General features: G+C 39.2%; 1 protein-coding gene across 1 annotated transcript in view; it reads left to right on the top strand.

Moving 5' to 3' along the window:
- Positions 1 to 15,632, top strand: part of LOC140233265 (junctophilin-2-like) — a 312,608-nt gene that overhangs the window by 83,883 nt on the left and 213,093 nt on the right. The window lies entirely within an intron of this gene.

The raw sequence follows: 15,632 nt of genomic DNA, 5'->3' as shown, positions 1-15,632 counted from the left end.
AGGAACGTGAAGGTGGGGAAAAGTTCTCTAAGCTAGATCTAAGCCATGCCTACCATCAGATAGAGTTAGACCCTGAGGCTCTCGAGTGTACCACAACACTCATAGAGGTCTATTCGAGTACACAAGACTGCCTTTCGGGATAGCAAGTGCTCCAGCCTTGTTCCAGAGGACAACAGAAAGCCTTTTAGCAGATATCCCAATGTGCAAGCCTTACCTAGATGACATAATCATCAGCGGAAAGACTGATGAAGATCACCTGAAACACCTGGAAGCACTTCTATCCAGGCTACAGAGCAATGGATTGCGCTTGAAGGAGAAGTGTGCACTGATGAAAGATTCAGTTGAGTATCTAGGTCATTACCTGGACAAGAACAGCCTTCATCCCCTACAAGATAAGGTAGATGCCATACGCCAAGCAGAAGAGCCAGTAAACCAAAGTCAACTTCAGGCCTGTCTGGGATTGCTCGGATATTACAGAAAGTTTATCCCCAATCTGTCCCAGGAGATCGCGCTGTTGACTGAGCTGCTGAAGGCTGACTACAGGTCAAACGCCAATGGGAAACGAAGCAGCAAGCCCGACCTGAAGTTCAAGTGGGGGAAAAAGGAAGAAGCTGCCTTCCAAAGATCCAAGCATCTGTTGGAGAAGAACTGCGTCTTAACACACTGTGACACTTCAAAGCCGCTGCTGCTACAGACGCAAGCCCATATGGGCTCGGTGCGGTAATTAGCCAAGTGGATGCAGATGGCGAGGAACGCCCAGTTGCCTTTGCATCTCGCACACTGAAGCCAAGTGAGATGAGCTATGCGCAATACGAAAAAGAAGGCCTGTCGATCATTTTTGGTCTGAAAAGGTTCCACAAACAACTGCATGGCCGACATTTCATGACATGATCCTGTCAGCATACAGCTACGACATTGTTCATCGCGATGGAAAACATCACCAAAATGCTGATGCGTTGTCACGTCTGCCTATCCCAGAAGAGGGAAGCTCATGGGATCATCCAGATCTGGCGGAGCTGGATGAAACTCAAAGGGCACGCATCAACTTATTGACTGACATCGAAACGAGCCCAGTTAATGCACAGGAAGTAAAGAGCGCCACCAGGAAAGACAAAGTTCTTACACAGGTGAAGAGATACATCCAAGAAGGATGGCCAGCCACAAAGAACCTTCCTGAAGAAGTTGAGGCATTCTCCTCCAAGAAGGAAGAGTTGACAGTGGAAGATGACATCATCCTGTGGGGACCAAAAGTGGTCATCCCAAACAATGCTGACATGAAAGAAAGGATTCTCAAAGAGCTACATAGCACCCATCCAGGCATCGTAAAGATGAAAGCTCTGGCTAGATCCTATGTATGGTGGCCAGGAATAGACAGCCAACTGGAACAGCAAGTGAAGAGTTGTCCAAGTTGCCAGCAGAGTCAACACAGCCCTGCTGCATCCCCTATCCACCCATGGGAATTTCCTGACAAGCCATGAAGTCGTATTCACTGTGATTATGCCACCATCGGAGATGAGAACGTCCTGATCATTGTCGATGCTCACATCAAGTGGATCGAAGCTGTTCGGGTCAAATGACCAACAACTACAGCCACGGTGACTGCCTTGAGAAGAGTGTTTGCCACACATTGCATTCCGGAGACAGTGGTTACCGACAACGGTACACAATTTGTGTCAGAAGACTGCCACATTCATGACAAACAATGGTATTTGCCACATCCAAACACCCATCCAGCAATGGATTAGCTGAAAGAGCTGTGCAGACTGTCAAAGCAGGAATGAGGAAAGGAACAGATCCTGACCTGGAAAAGAAGCTGCAAAAGTTCTTGCTGAGATATTGTGTTACACCTCAGGAAACCAGGGGGAAGTCGCCCAGAGGAAAGTCCGCGCGAGACTTGACAATATGCGGCCAGATCTCAGCTAGTTGGTGAGGCGAAAGCAAGCGTTGATGAAGCAGACAGGGGATCGAGGGAGCAAGGAGAGAATCTTCCGTATTGATGACCACGTAATGGTAAAAAAATTCTGTGCAGGCCCAACATGGCTGTACAGAAGAGTAGCCGAAATCATCAACCCTGTCATGTGTGACGTTCAGCTTGATGGGAGAGTCGTTCGCCGCCATGTCGACCAGATGAGGAAATACACTCCAACAGAAGAACGTGCTATCCCACAGCCTACAGAGGAGTTTCACCCACCTGAGGAACCACCAGTCGGGTTGCCAATAGAAGCGCCAGGCACCAGTGGAGAGCTGGTTGACGAGGCTCCAGCAAGTGCAGCACCCTCAGACAGGAACATGGAGGAAATATCCCCACCCACAGCTACAGACATGCCAGGCATGACACACACACCCCAAACAGAGAGACGCACTTCCAACAGAAACACAAAAACACCCAAAAGATTTGATGAATATGTTATGTAAAAGTAAAAACACTAAGTCTTACTGTAAAAAGAGTTGTACAAAGAGTTGTGTAACTTTTGATGTCGGAAAATAGCATTCAACACAGACATACCGGGTAGTAAAGCTTTTCGACATGCACTCATCAGAGTAAAATCGCATGAATGAACAGAATGCGATTTTACTCTGATGAGTGCATGTCGAAAAGCTTTAGTATTGTCTGTGTTGAATGCTATTTTCCAATTTTGCATTACCAAGCACTTATTCATTAACTTTTGATCTGTTACATGGGGTAAAAGTTGAAAGGAAGTGAATGATTAATGGTTACAGGGTTAAAGAAGATACAAAGTTAATGTTGTATCCAATTATTTGCACTGGTGAAATAGTCTCAGTTTTGACAGGAAAAGGTGAAAGTTATGTTTTATGTCAGTGATTTTAGGTACTAATGGTATGATAGTTTAAAAAAAATCATTTGTATAATGATTTCATGATTGTACATCAGGATACACTTACACATTTATGAGGAGTATGTTAACTCAAGCTCAATGAAAAAAAAAATAACCAATCACTAAGATAATTTGTTATATGTCATGAGTACACTGAAGTATAGTGTGTAAGAAAATTAATTGATAATCAGAAAGTGTGGTTTAGGTAAAACCATTGGTTATAAGCAAGGAGAAGTTATTGGTTTAGAAGAAATATTTTGTATATCTGTTTTCACCAAAGCAATGAAGGAAATGTAATGAGCATGTTAAATGTTGTTTTGGGAATTTTCAGTTCGAAAAAGAAAAAAAATCCCCGTGTATAATTATCTAAAGGGGGAGGAATGTTATATAGGAGACTGAGTTGTTAGACTAGTTATACAAGGTCTGAGACACAGACTAAGGAATAGCCAGTATACTCCTACCTGTATGTGTTGTACACATAACAGTGGACTGCAACTGAGCTAATAAAGGAGTAAAGACATACTATTGCAATTGGCTTCAAATCATGACTTGAGTTGTCCTCATACGGCTGAAGTGAACCGACGAACGTAACAGAGATACAGCTATGATCATTGTGTGATGTTATGACAGGTTATTGTAATGCAGTGGCCTGGACAGTTCTGCGAAGCAACATGTTCGTGCTGCCCAAAATTGGCACGGAAACAACAGCAATTTGTAGGTGATAAAAAAAAGAAAAAAAAAAAAAAGCTGTCATTTGATTGCGAAGCATAAAATTTTCTATAAGGTTGTTCATTGTATGATATCAAGTTGCTCATTAGCACATTGCATAGTCCGGCCCATATAAAAGTACACGTGTTGAATCAGCAATTTATTCTCTAGGTTGAACAGGCCATAATATGGTAGCGCTGGCATATAGGCTACATCCCGAGTTTATTCCTTCTTTTCTATGAAAATTAGTGTGGCCTTGATATTGCCAAAGAAGTACCGTACCCACAAGTTGTATTTGATGTCTGCTCATCAGAACTGATCAGATCAAAAGGTACACCTGTCTGAAGTCATATTTATGCATCATAAAATGAAAGTCTGAAGCAGGGCAAATGAGGGGAATAGGCCTAAACATTTGTTTCTTCAACAATGTTTTGCCTTTCTTGTTGGTGGGAAAGCACTCTTCAGAGATGAGACGAGGGGTTGTATCTGAACACTGCTTTGAAACTTTGTGTCTTGCAGTGTTTCCATCCTGAAATCAAAAGCTGTCTTCACAGTATCAATTCAGTGGACCAGATGAGTTCATTTCATTTTTCATTAATTGGTTTCTGCAACTTGTTCATGAACAGCATTTCACAAAAGAAGTACATACGTAAGCAAAATATGCAACTAATGGTACATTTTGAGTTTGTGATACAAATTTTAGTATAATATAATACAGACTTTTCTTGATTAATGAGCAGTATGAATTGTATTTCTGATACAGAATGTTTGATAGGGCTGTGCACAGGGATTGGCACAAAAAGTCAAGTGTGAAAGCGTGACTACCCTGTACTGAGTAATCATGGTAAGATTTGGAGTAACAAAGAGATATGATATTACTGTTTGGCTGTTCTTTTTTGAGGATTTCACTATAGTTTTCCTGATTTTTTTGGACTGATTTCTGATATCAATTCAGTGGACCAGATAGCTTAAATGCAGTAGGCATTGGAAGTATGCATATCATGAACATGCACAAGCAAAATGTTTACATAGTTTTACATTTTTACACGTATGTTTACATAGATTATATATTTGATAAATTCTGTTAATCTTGATACTTTTGCAATTGCTCAATTTTCACTTTATCACCTATTTTGAAATATTGCTCTTTCTCCGATGGCATAATCATAGCACACAGGGTATCATTTTAAAGAGAACTAAATGATCTTTTCGATAAAATCAAACATGGGTCAATTATAGTTGGTGACGGAAATACTATTGATTAGAAACAGATTTCCATTAAAAAAAAAAGAATGTTTATTTTCTCTGTTGGTAATGGGAGGAGGATGGCTAGCTAACAATATTTCATTTAGTGCTTTATCTTTACATAGTTTTGAGTTTCATTGAAATTCCTTATAGCATTGGCATGGCAATGTGCTATATTTCTTAAACAAATTGACTGAAATGTAAAGATATTCATGTCATTCATGTCAAAATGTTTCTCATCCACTAACATACAACAAATCAGGGTACTACATAAGCACTTGCCCGAATGCCCGAGGCAAGTGAAAAATCAAATTCGGGCAAGTTTTTTATAAACGAGAACAAATGCTTGCCCGAATTGGGCAAGCAAAAAGTTTTGAAGCCACCTTTTTTTTTTTTTTGCTTATTCCCCCCTCCCCCAACAAACCCATGAAGTCAACCATACAGAAGCCCAAAGGTAATGGCTGTACAGTAATGCAACATACTTAACATTTCATTTCAGCACCTTTCCAACACTTACGTGAAGAAGCCCCAATACAATGCAACGGCAGTACTTGATCAGACCAAGTTTGTTACTCTATTGTGTAATATATGTTGTTTATTCAAATGATTGTATTTCATTAAGCCCTTGACTAACACATGATTTTCTATATGTTATTTTCTAATGCTTTGGAATTTCTTTTCAGGCAAGTAAAATTAATGTTCAAGCAAGTGTTTTCCAGCAGATTTGAAAATCTACTTGTTCAGCCGGACAAGTGGTAAATTAAAGTTATGTAGCACGTTGCAAATTATTATTTTTCTCACTTCCCTGGGTCGCGGTCTTCACCGGCTGATGACTTTTTTTGACAATCCAATGGGAGGTGCCCCCCATGCCACCCCCCCCCCCCCCAACGTAGTTACGCCTCTGGCCCAGTTAACCTAAGTAAAACAAGAATTTGTTATTATGATAATACTGACAGAATTGTGAACGGCATGGCTTTTCAAAGGGTTACAGTTTTGAACAAGAGAAAGGAGAGTTTGTTTTTGTGCACAGTATCCTCCGGAAGTATTGAAATAGATGATAGAGTATTTATGAAAATGTCTGATAACAGCAATAAAAAAGTTGTGATTCTTGACAGAAATTTCCCTTTCCGAGAGATTACAATGCACTTCTTGTGATGCTTGCACTCAATGCACAAGCACAATATCAATAAGACCTAAAGTAATTTTAACCATTACAATAGCATTAAACTTATTTTCCATTTCAATTATATAACTAAGATGTTTTGACACCATCCATTTATATTCCGAGGACTTCGAGATGAAATTTGTACAGTGTTGGCACCAGTTTTGTTACCTACCCCTCCCTAAAGACCCCGTCACACTAAAGCATATAAATCAGCGAATGCCTAGTGGATACCATTTTTTAGGGGCATAATTTGGCAAAACCCAGATACACTCGAATCCGCTCGAATTCTCGAGCAAAATGTGGTTTTCGAAAGTTCTAACGAATGATGAGCAAATGCTGACCGTGTTACAAGCAGATAAAGTAACAAATGAAAGCGAATGCGCACAGGTCATCCAATGGATGCTGAGCGGACAAAACGATTGACCAGCAAATGCCCAACATATGCAAAGCGATACTGAGGCAATCACGCAACGGATCTCGACTGACGCACACTTCACCAAATCCTCTTGAGCAGAACTTAAACTCGACCGCATTTTTTTTTTTTTTTTTTGGCGACAGCCATATTTCTTATGTTGTCTTTATGAGTGGACAGTCAAGTTCTTGTCTGCTTCTCTTGCACTCTCTGTTTAAGCATTTTGATGGATGTGTCATGTAATGGTGTGTTATAATTTTAGCTAGATGGTGATATCTAGCTCTATTGGGCATATTCGTCAAAATTATGTGTTGGTTTTGGCTCATACGTAATCATTATCTGGGATTTCTTGATGTTCATGAAGAGTGATTGGGCGAATCATCAAAGATCATCGAAATATATACTATACTGAGGGGGAAAAAAATAAGGGTCTCCTCACGACAGTCCTCTCTTCATGTCATCTCTTTCAGAATGCTTGTTCGCGTTCTGTTTCATAAATAAAAGGTGGGCCCTAGTCATCAATTACAGGAAATAATATTTACCAGCAGCACCAATAACAATGGAAATCACAGTAACATTGTCGATAGGTGTTAATATATTGTATTGCACGAAATGTGCATCGGAGATTCAATGTTTTAGTGCTTAGAGTCCATCTATCAAAATTCACCTTTGAGGTACAATGCATAGTTTTATCAATAACATTGTTACACAGTGGTACAAGATAAAGTCCTTTAACCACGGTTAAAGCATTAAATTCACCAGTTGATATTAATCATCTTATGATAATGGGAGTCGAACTTTCACAATTCCCAATTTCCATGCAGAGATTCCCATTTACATATAGCAACGGTTTGGAATAATGTTATCGATACAAGCACTGCAAGTGCGGTTATTATCACTAATTACTTAAAGCCAGAATTTGTATAGTGAAATGTCATGTGTGCTACGAATATTATTTTTTAGCCTCTGCCACGAAGTGGTGCCGGAGGCATTATGTTTTCGGGTTGTTCTGTCCGTACGTCCGTACATACGTCTGTACGTCCGTACGTCCGCATTCGTTTACGCGATAACTTGAGTAATATTGACTGGAATTTTATCAAACTTGGTCCAAGTATGAAGTATGATGGGGCAATTATTTGATTAGATTTTTGGTGAAATCGGCTAAAGGTCAAAGGTCAAGGTCAAATCATGAAATTGTATCTGTTTACGAGATAACTCAAGACTGGGTGGAGCAAATTTCACCAAACTTTGTTGGTGGATGATGTATGATGGGAAAATTACTTGGTTAGTTTTTCAGTGAAATCAGACAGAGGTCAAAGGTCAAAGATCAAGGTCAAATCCTAAAATTTATCTGTTTACGTGATAACTCAAAACTGGATGAAGCAGCTTTCACCAAACTTGGTCCAAGGATGATGTATGATGGGACAATTAGTTGAGTAGATTTAAGTGACATTGGCAAGAGGTCAAAGGTCAAATGGTCAAGGTCAAATGCTACAAATGTTGCAATTTCCCCCATATCTATGCAATGCCTGATGGTATTTTCTTGAAACTTGGTGTGGACATGTACTACTGTGTAAAGATTCTACAGAGAGAGTTTCATGTCATAAGGTCAAAGTTCAAAAGGTCAAAGGTTAGGTGAAAATATTGTAATATTACTTTTCTCGCAAATGGTTCAATGTATCTTCATGGAACTTGGTACATATGCATGTACTGTCTGGCAGGGATTATCTATGGAATTTAGGGGTCATGGGTCAATAGTCAGGGGTCAAAGGTCAAGGTCAACTCCTCAAAATTTTACTATTTCCCTCATATACTAGTATATGCAATGCTTGCATTATTAGTTTCAAAACTTAATACATGCATTACCTAATGGAGATTCTGCGGGAAATTTCCAGCCAGAAGGTCAAAGGTTAAGGGTCAAAGGCCAGGTTTCAATGCCCCCCCCCCCCAAAAAAAAAAGGAAAAAAAATCTATTTTGTACCGTCATCACACTCTTTCTTCTTACCTTGGAAATTACTCAATGCATAAACTTCCCCAAAATTCCCCAAATATGTGTACCTGCACTCTTAAAAAATTATAGCAAACCCAGTTCAAAACATTTCTGACAAACCTGTCATTTCAATATTTTGCCAGTTATGTGAAACGATCATGGATCACACATTGTGAAGACATTGTACTATACGCCTATTGGGAGAATCATGCATGATGGCGCAGGCATCAGTCGCCATAGCGACATTTCTAGTTTTTCCTACTACGTTTAATTAACGTGTGTTGCTGTTCAGATTTGCTGGGCGAATTTGGACGAACGGCGGATGAATAAGAAACGAATGCAGAGCGAGCAAAACGTTTGAACAGCGGATGCTAAATGAAAACAAAGCAGATTGTCATTCCGTTTGTCATCCGCTCAAGATTTTGGACATGTGCAAAATTAAAATTTGGCTCCGGCGGATCTCTATGTATCTCTATGAACAGCTAGCGGATACAGCGAACATCAACCAGGTCACCAACGACGAGCAGCGGATGTGAGCGTATCTCCAAATTTTCGGATCAGTTGGGCATTTGTTGGCTCGATCCACTCTAATGTGACGGGGGGGTTAAAAGAAGTAGCTATATGCTACCAAAAATGTATTTTCATTGTTTCTTCTGCAGGCCCACCTAACAAATGAATGAAAAACCCTTACTCTATTAAAACAGGTTATATCGATATACACATAAAACAAAGGCACTGATATGAATTTATTGTATTTCAATCCGTTTTATTTCATTATTAGGTGATCCAAGTATCCTCTCGAATTACCTTCTGTATCTGTACTGTTTCTTTCTTTATTCTTTATTTCTCCTCAAAGCTTGTGCAGAGGTAAACTCAAAAAGTCCTTTGACTGTCAATTTCAAACTTATACCATATACGTATCATGTCATAAGGATGACAGATCTAATGTATCATTGCAATTAGTCAACCATGATATCAGTATGATGGCATTATCTCAAATCACGTTCTCATTCATATCTCATTAATGGAATAGAATTTTTCAATGAAATTTACATCTCATATATCTCAAGTCAAGCTCTATTCATATTGTCAAAATTTATCTCTACACTTAAAAAATACACCTTAAAAAGAGGACCTTGGGAGAGCTACATACACCATGGACCGATGCATACACTGACTACTACGGCCAGCGCATGCGCACACAAACATCTTATCCGTTGATATGGGATTTGAAATTTGTGCGCATGTGATGTGTTCGCATGCACTGGCTGTAGTATTCAGTGTACATGGTGTATGTAGCTCTCCCAAGGTCCTCTCGGCCGAGTCACATTCAGTCATCAATTCGAACAGAAAGGGACTACAGGCAGAATCAAACGTTGCCCGAAGCCTGTTTTCAATACTTCACCTTAATTGGTAAGTCTTCAAATTGAAGAATTTTTGGGATTTTAAGTTAACATTTATCCCGCGATACTAAATCTGTCATGATCCTGAATGCTACAATGCGAAGCCCAATTATGCTATGCGTATGGGACTGCTGGTCGCTATGCGTATGGGGATGCTGGTCGCAGTTCATTACATAATTACTAAGACATGAGAGCACTTTGGGGCGAGTAAGTCTCACAGTGTTAGTTATATGAAAGGTACTTTAACCTGAAACAGAAACTAAGACAAGGAAATTTTTGAGGTACCAAGACTAATCTTTAAGTGTTATCTCAACAGGAGTGCATTTTTTCTGGAAATGAAAATTGACATGACTGTCTTTATTGAGCACAATCTCACTTATCCTTTGGTGAATTTCTCCCAGATTTTGATATGTTGTAGCTGAGACTTTGTTCTATCAAAAGTGTGCCCTCCGTTTTTTCATTGGACGTCGGGGTCACATCAAAAAACTTGGTTGAAATTGACCCTTGGCTTCGATGTAGAGTGATATATTGCTTAAAGGGACTGTACAGTACTGGTTGCGGTGGGGATTCAAGTTTATATCATTCCCAAGTGAAATAATGAGAAACCTCGATTATGAAATATGAAAGAGCATGTGATTTTAAGAAGGATTCAAAGTTTGTTTGATGAAAATTGGTTTTCAAATGACCGAGATATCCGAAAAAGTGACAATAATTAAAGGCTACAGGCCACGTCTTTTATTGGGATCTCTTTGTTTCACCATGTTTTTGGATATCTCGGCCATTTCAAAAGCAATTTTCATCAAATTAACTTTTGATACCCCTTAGAATTGCATGCTCTTTGACATCTCATAGATTGATTTCTGAATATCTCGCAAAATGTTAAAAGCTCAATCCTCCCCTCAACCAGAACTGTACGGTCCCTTTAATACACAGTACCTATGGGGGATGATGTAGGTCAGTGGATAGCATGTCGGACTCGGCATCTAAAGATTGGGTGTTCAATGCTTGGGCATGTCATTTTTTTTTTAGGTGATCCGAGTATCCTCTCGGATCACCTTCTGTATCTGTACGAGTTCTTTCTCCTTCTTTCTTTCTTTATTTCTTTATTTCCCCCCAAGAGTTGTGCAGAGGTTAACTCAGAAAGTCCTCTGCCTATCAATTTCAAAATTATACCATATATGTATCATGTCCCAAAGACGACAGATCTAATAAAATCATTGTGATCAGTCGACCGTGACGTCACTATGACGTCATTATCTGAAATCATATTTTCATTCATATCTCATTAATGGAATGGAATTTCTCAATGAAATTTACGTGGCATATAGTTCAAGTCAAGTTCTTTCTACTCATATTCTCAAAATTCATGTTTACACTTAAAACGTACATGCACGTTGAAATGTTGACATGCTCCAAATGAGCTCAAAAATTTTTTGCACACGTTTCAGATCATTTGGAGCATTTTTTTAAAAATTGAAAAAAATGGATGGACGCGTGCGCATATAGCCACGCGCAGCTCGTATGCAATGGAGATTCCCCGTTTTTTTACATGGATCGGATGTCTAAAATGTAAAGGAATAATTCTACCAAGTTTCAAGTCAATCAGACTCAATATGAGGTCATACACATGTACGGGCCTGTCAAAGTTGAAATTCCGCGCGCTCGTCAATGGCGATATACAGTGCAACCATGCCAAAAAAAACCGCCAATTTTAAATCCAATTTTACACGTCAGGATGGACAGTGACCCCCCATTTTCTTTACATATTCTGAAAGCTGATGAGTTGTACATGTCATTTTATGAGTTGGCAATGCTGGAAAAATGATTAAAAGATATCAAATTTCTCAATGAAATAAAAAAGGCAAATTTTCAAAATGATGTCATCTAATGACAAGTTCACTCAAGCGTATCTCACTTATCCTTTGCCAGTTTTCACCCAGATTTCAGTATGTTATACCTTATTAAATGCTCTTTCAGCAACGAAACATCAAAATTTTGATTGGGTGACGTCATCACCTCATAAAAATGGATTGAAAGTAACCTTGTCAAATTTGACCAGTTAACGTGTTATCTCTATGGGAGTGCAGTTTTTGTGGAAATGAAAATTGACATGACTATCTTTTTCGAGCACTAGCTCACTTATCCTTTGATGAATTTCTCCCAGATTTTAATATGTTGTAGCTGAGACTTTGGGCTATCGTAAGTGTACCCTCCATTTTTATACCCCCGCCACACATAGTGTGAAGGGGGTATATAGGAATCACCGTGATGGTGGTCGGGCGGGCGGGCGGGCGGTCAGTCTGTTGCAAAATCTTGCGTCGCGAACTCCTACAGTATTGAAGCAATTTAAATGAAACTTAGGGTAAATGATGATATTGAGGTATAGATGTGCAAGACATTTTTTTTTGTGTTTGTCAGACAATGCGTTGCCATGGTAACCATAATTTTACCAAAACCTTGTGGATTGAATAACTTCCATAGTATTCAAGCAATCAATTTCAAAATTGGTATCTAGATGATGATCTATAGGTGTAGTTCTGCAAGACATGCTTTGTGTTTGTACTTGACAAAGCGTTGCCATGATAACCGCATGTTTTTGAAATCTTGTGGAGTGAACAACTTCCACAGTTTTGAAGCAATTGAAATCAAATTTGGTGGGCATTATGGCCTTGAGGCATAGATGTGCAACACATAATTTTTGTGTTTTGTCGGACAAAGCATTGCCATGGTAACCATAATTTTACCAAAACCTTGTGGATTGAATAACTTCCACATCATTCAAGCAATTAAGGTCAAATTTAGTATGTATGATGATCGGGAGGTGTAGTTATGCAAGACACCAATGTGTTAATATAAGAAAAATGTGTTGCCATGGTTACCACTCATTTTTGTATCAAATTGAACCATTTAATCTATGAAGGTGAAATTTGGTGTGTATGATGCTCTTTAAGTGTAGTTTTGGCAAAATGTCCTTTGTATTTGTATCGGACAATGCATTGCCATGGTAACCATTTTTTTTTTTATCTTGTGGAGTGAACTTCTTCCACAGCTTTTAAGCAATTGAAACCAAATTTGGTAGGCATTATGGCCCTGAGGTATAGATGTGGAACACATAATTTTTGTGTTTGTCACACAAACCGTTGCTGTGGTAACCACAATTTTACCAAAACCTTGCAGATCGAATAACTTTTCCATCATTCAAGCAGTTAAAGTCAAATTTAGTATGTATCATCTAGAAGTGTAGTTTTGCAAGAAACCAATGTGTTAGTATAAGGAAAATGTGTTGCCATGGTAACCACTCATTTTTTTTTATCAAAATAAACCATTCAAGCTATGAAGGTCAAATTTGGTATATATGATGGTCTTTAGGTGTAGTTATGCAAAATGTCCCTTGTGTTTGTATCAGACAATGCATTGCCATAGTAACCACACTTTTTACTCAAACCTTGTGGAACCAACTGTTATCATAGCACTCAAGCAACTGTGGTCACATTTTGTTTGTATGATAATGTATAAATATTGTGCAAGACACCACATGTGTTCATGCCAGACACATTTTTAGATAATGGCAAAAAGTATGTTGCAAAGGTCATGACATCACATACTTTAAAGCTACACTAGGGGCGGGGGTATTAATCACCTTCAGTGATAATTCTAGTTTCATACGACGTCGAGATCATATCGAAAAACTTGGTTAGAATTGGCACTTGGCTTTGATGTAGCGTCATTTTACTTAATACACAGAGCGTATGGGGGATGAAATAGCTCAGTGGATAGCGCATCTGACTTTTAATCTAAAGGTCCCAGGTTCGAGGCTCACCCCTGCTTTTTGCTTTTTTTTAAACACTTTTTTTTTTTCTTTTTCTTTAGTTAGTCTTATTCTCCCTTCCTAACTATATCTTTTTCTGATTTTTTATGCTTCTCCTTCAAATTTCTATACAGTACCTTAACTTTTTCTGTATTTTTCTTTCTTCTTCCACTTTCTGTGCAGTTGATCAACCACAACAATGGCTGTCAACCCCATATTTTGCACATGTTTAGTTCATGTCACGAACATCATCATAGGGCGGTGAGTTGGCTCAGTCGGTAGTGCGTCTGCCTCACGATCACGCGGCCGGGTTCGAACCCGAGTCTAGACTGAGCAATGTTGTGTGTAAGCATACCGTCCCCTTTAGCAAGAGGCAAAACACTCTGTCCCCCGGATAGGACATAAAATGGAGGTCCCATGTATGAGAGAGTAACAACTCATGCACGTAAAAGATCCTGCTTCATTCATTCATCGCAAAGAGCAGGGTGTTTAACCCGGTGAAGTGGTCCCACCTCACATCCAACTGGACCCCATGGAAGACCAGCTTAACGTAGCTGAATATGGGCTATCCAACCATCTTCTCAGATGGAAAATGAACAAACAAATCATTTCATAAAATAACAAATACTTCATCAAACACCATCTTAGGTAAATTAGAGTCAAAGGTCATAAATTTTTTTATCCTGTATCTTAGTGTATACAGGTGTCCTATCTTTCCCATATTTTTCACACTTAAGGATCATGTTGCAAGAATCATTTCACAAAATAACTTTTTGCTCAGATGCCATTTTGGCTGCGCAAAGTGGGGTCAAAGGTCAAATATACTTCGTTCTGTGTCTTCTTAGTGTATATGGTATTCAGTACCAAAGATGGTAGGCTCGACTCCCTTTCCTCAATGAGAATCTAAACATAGCATAGCCAATCGCCCCTTCACACAAATGAGGCCGACAGGGTCATGCATATTGTTTGTTCATTTCCATCGAAGAAGATGGCTGGATAACCCATATTCAGCTACGTTAAGCTGGTCTTCCATGGGGTCCAGTTGGATGTGAGGTGGGACCACTTCACCGGGTTAAACACCCTGCTCTTTGCGATGGATGAATGAACGGGATCTTTTACGTGCATGAGTTGTGACTCTCTCATACACGGGATCTCCATTTTGGCCCGAATTCACGAAGGTGGTACAAATGAAACCATGGTTTAAACCATGGACAAAAACCATGGAGCGCCAAGTGTCAAATGGAATATTTAGTTACGAAATCAGTCATTTCGTCGATGAAATGATTATTTTGTAACGAAATGACAACATTTTGTAACTAAATGAATATTTCGTCCACAAAATGATAATTTCGTTTTAAAACGAAACGGTCATCTTGTCGACGAAATGACCAATTTCGTAACGAAATGTTCCGTGCAACACTTGGCGCTCCATGGTTTTTGTCCATGGTTTAAACCATGGTTTCATTTGTACCACCTTCGTGAATTCGGGCCTTTATGTCCTATCCGAGGGACAGAGTGTTTTGCCTCTTGTTAGAGGGGACGGTATGCTTACACACAACATTGCTCAGTCCAGACTCGGGTTCGAACCCGGGCCGCGTGATCGTGAGGCAGACGCGCTACCAACTGAGCCAACTCACCGCCCTTAATTGGGATTATTGGGATCAGGACTCAAAACATTTATTTCTGAATATATCAGATCACCTAATTTGTCAGTCATGACAAATTTTGAGTCTAGCATTATTTTTCTCACTATTATAATGCAAGCAATGAATTTTGACATTTGCGGTTGATGCATAGTGACTTTGGCAGGTAATTCTGGGATGAACCTTCATCCACCCACCAGATTTCATCCCAATAAGCAGACAGACGGACAGACAAACAAATGTTGATCAAATTATAGTCTAAATATATTTTGTTATTATGATGCAAGCAATGAGTTATGACATTTGCAGTAAAAATAGAAATTTTGACATTTGTGGTCGACGTGTTATGACATATTTTTGGTTAATCAGATTTTGACATTTGTGGTAATTTTGACATTTATGGTAATTTTGACATTTGTGG

Source organism: Diadema setosum, chromosome 9 (assembly GCF_964275005.1).
Source record: "Diadema setosum chromosome 9, eeDiaSeto1, whole genome shotgun sequence".
NCBI lineage: Eukaryota > Metazoa > Echinodermata > Echinoidea > Diadematoida > Diadematidae > Diadema > Diadema setosum.
This window is presented reverse-complemented; position numbering and strand designations above follow the sequence as displayed.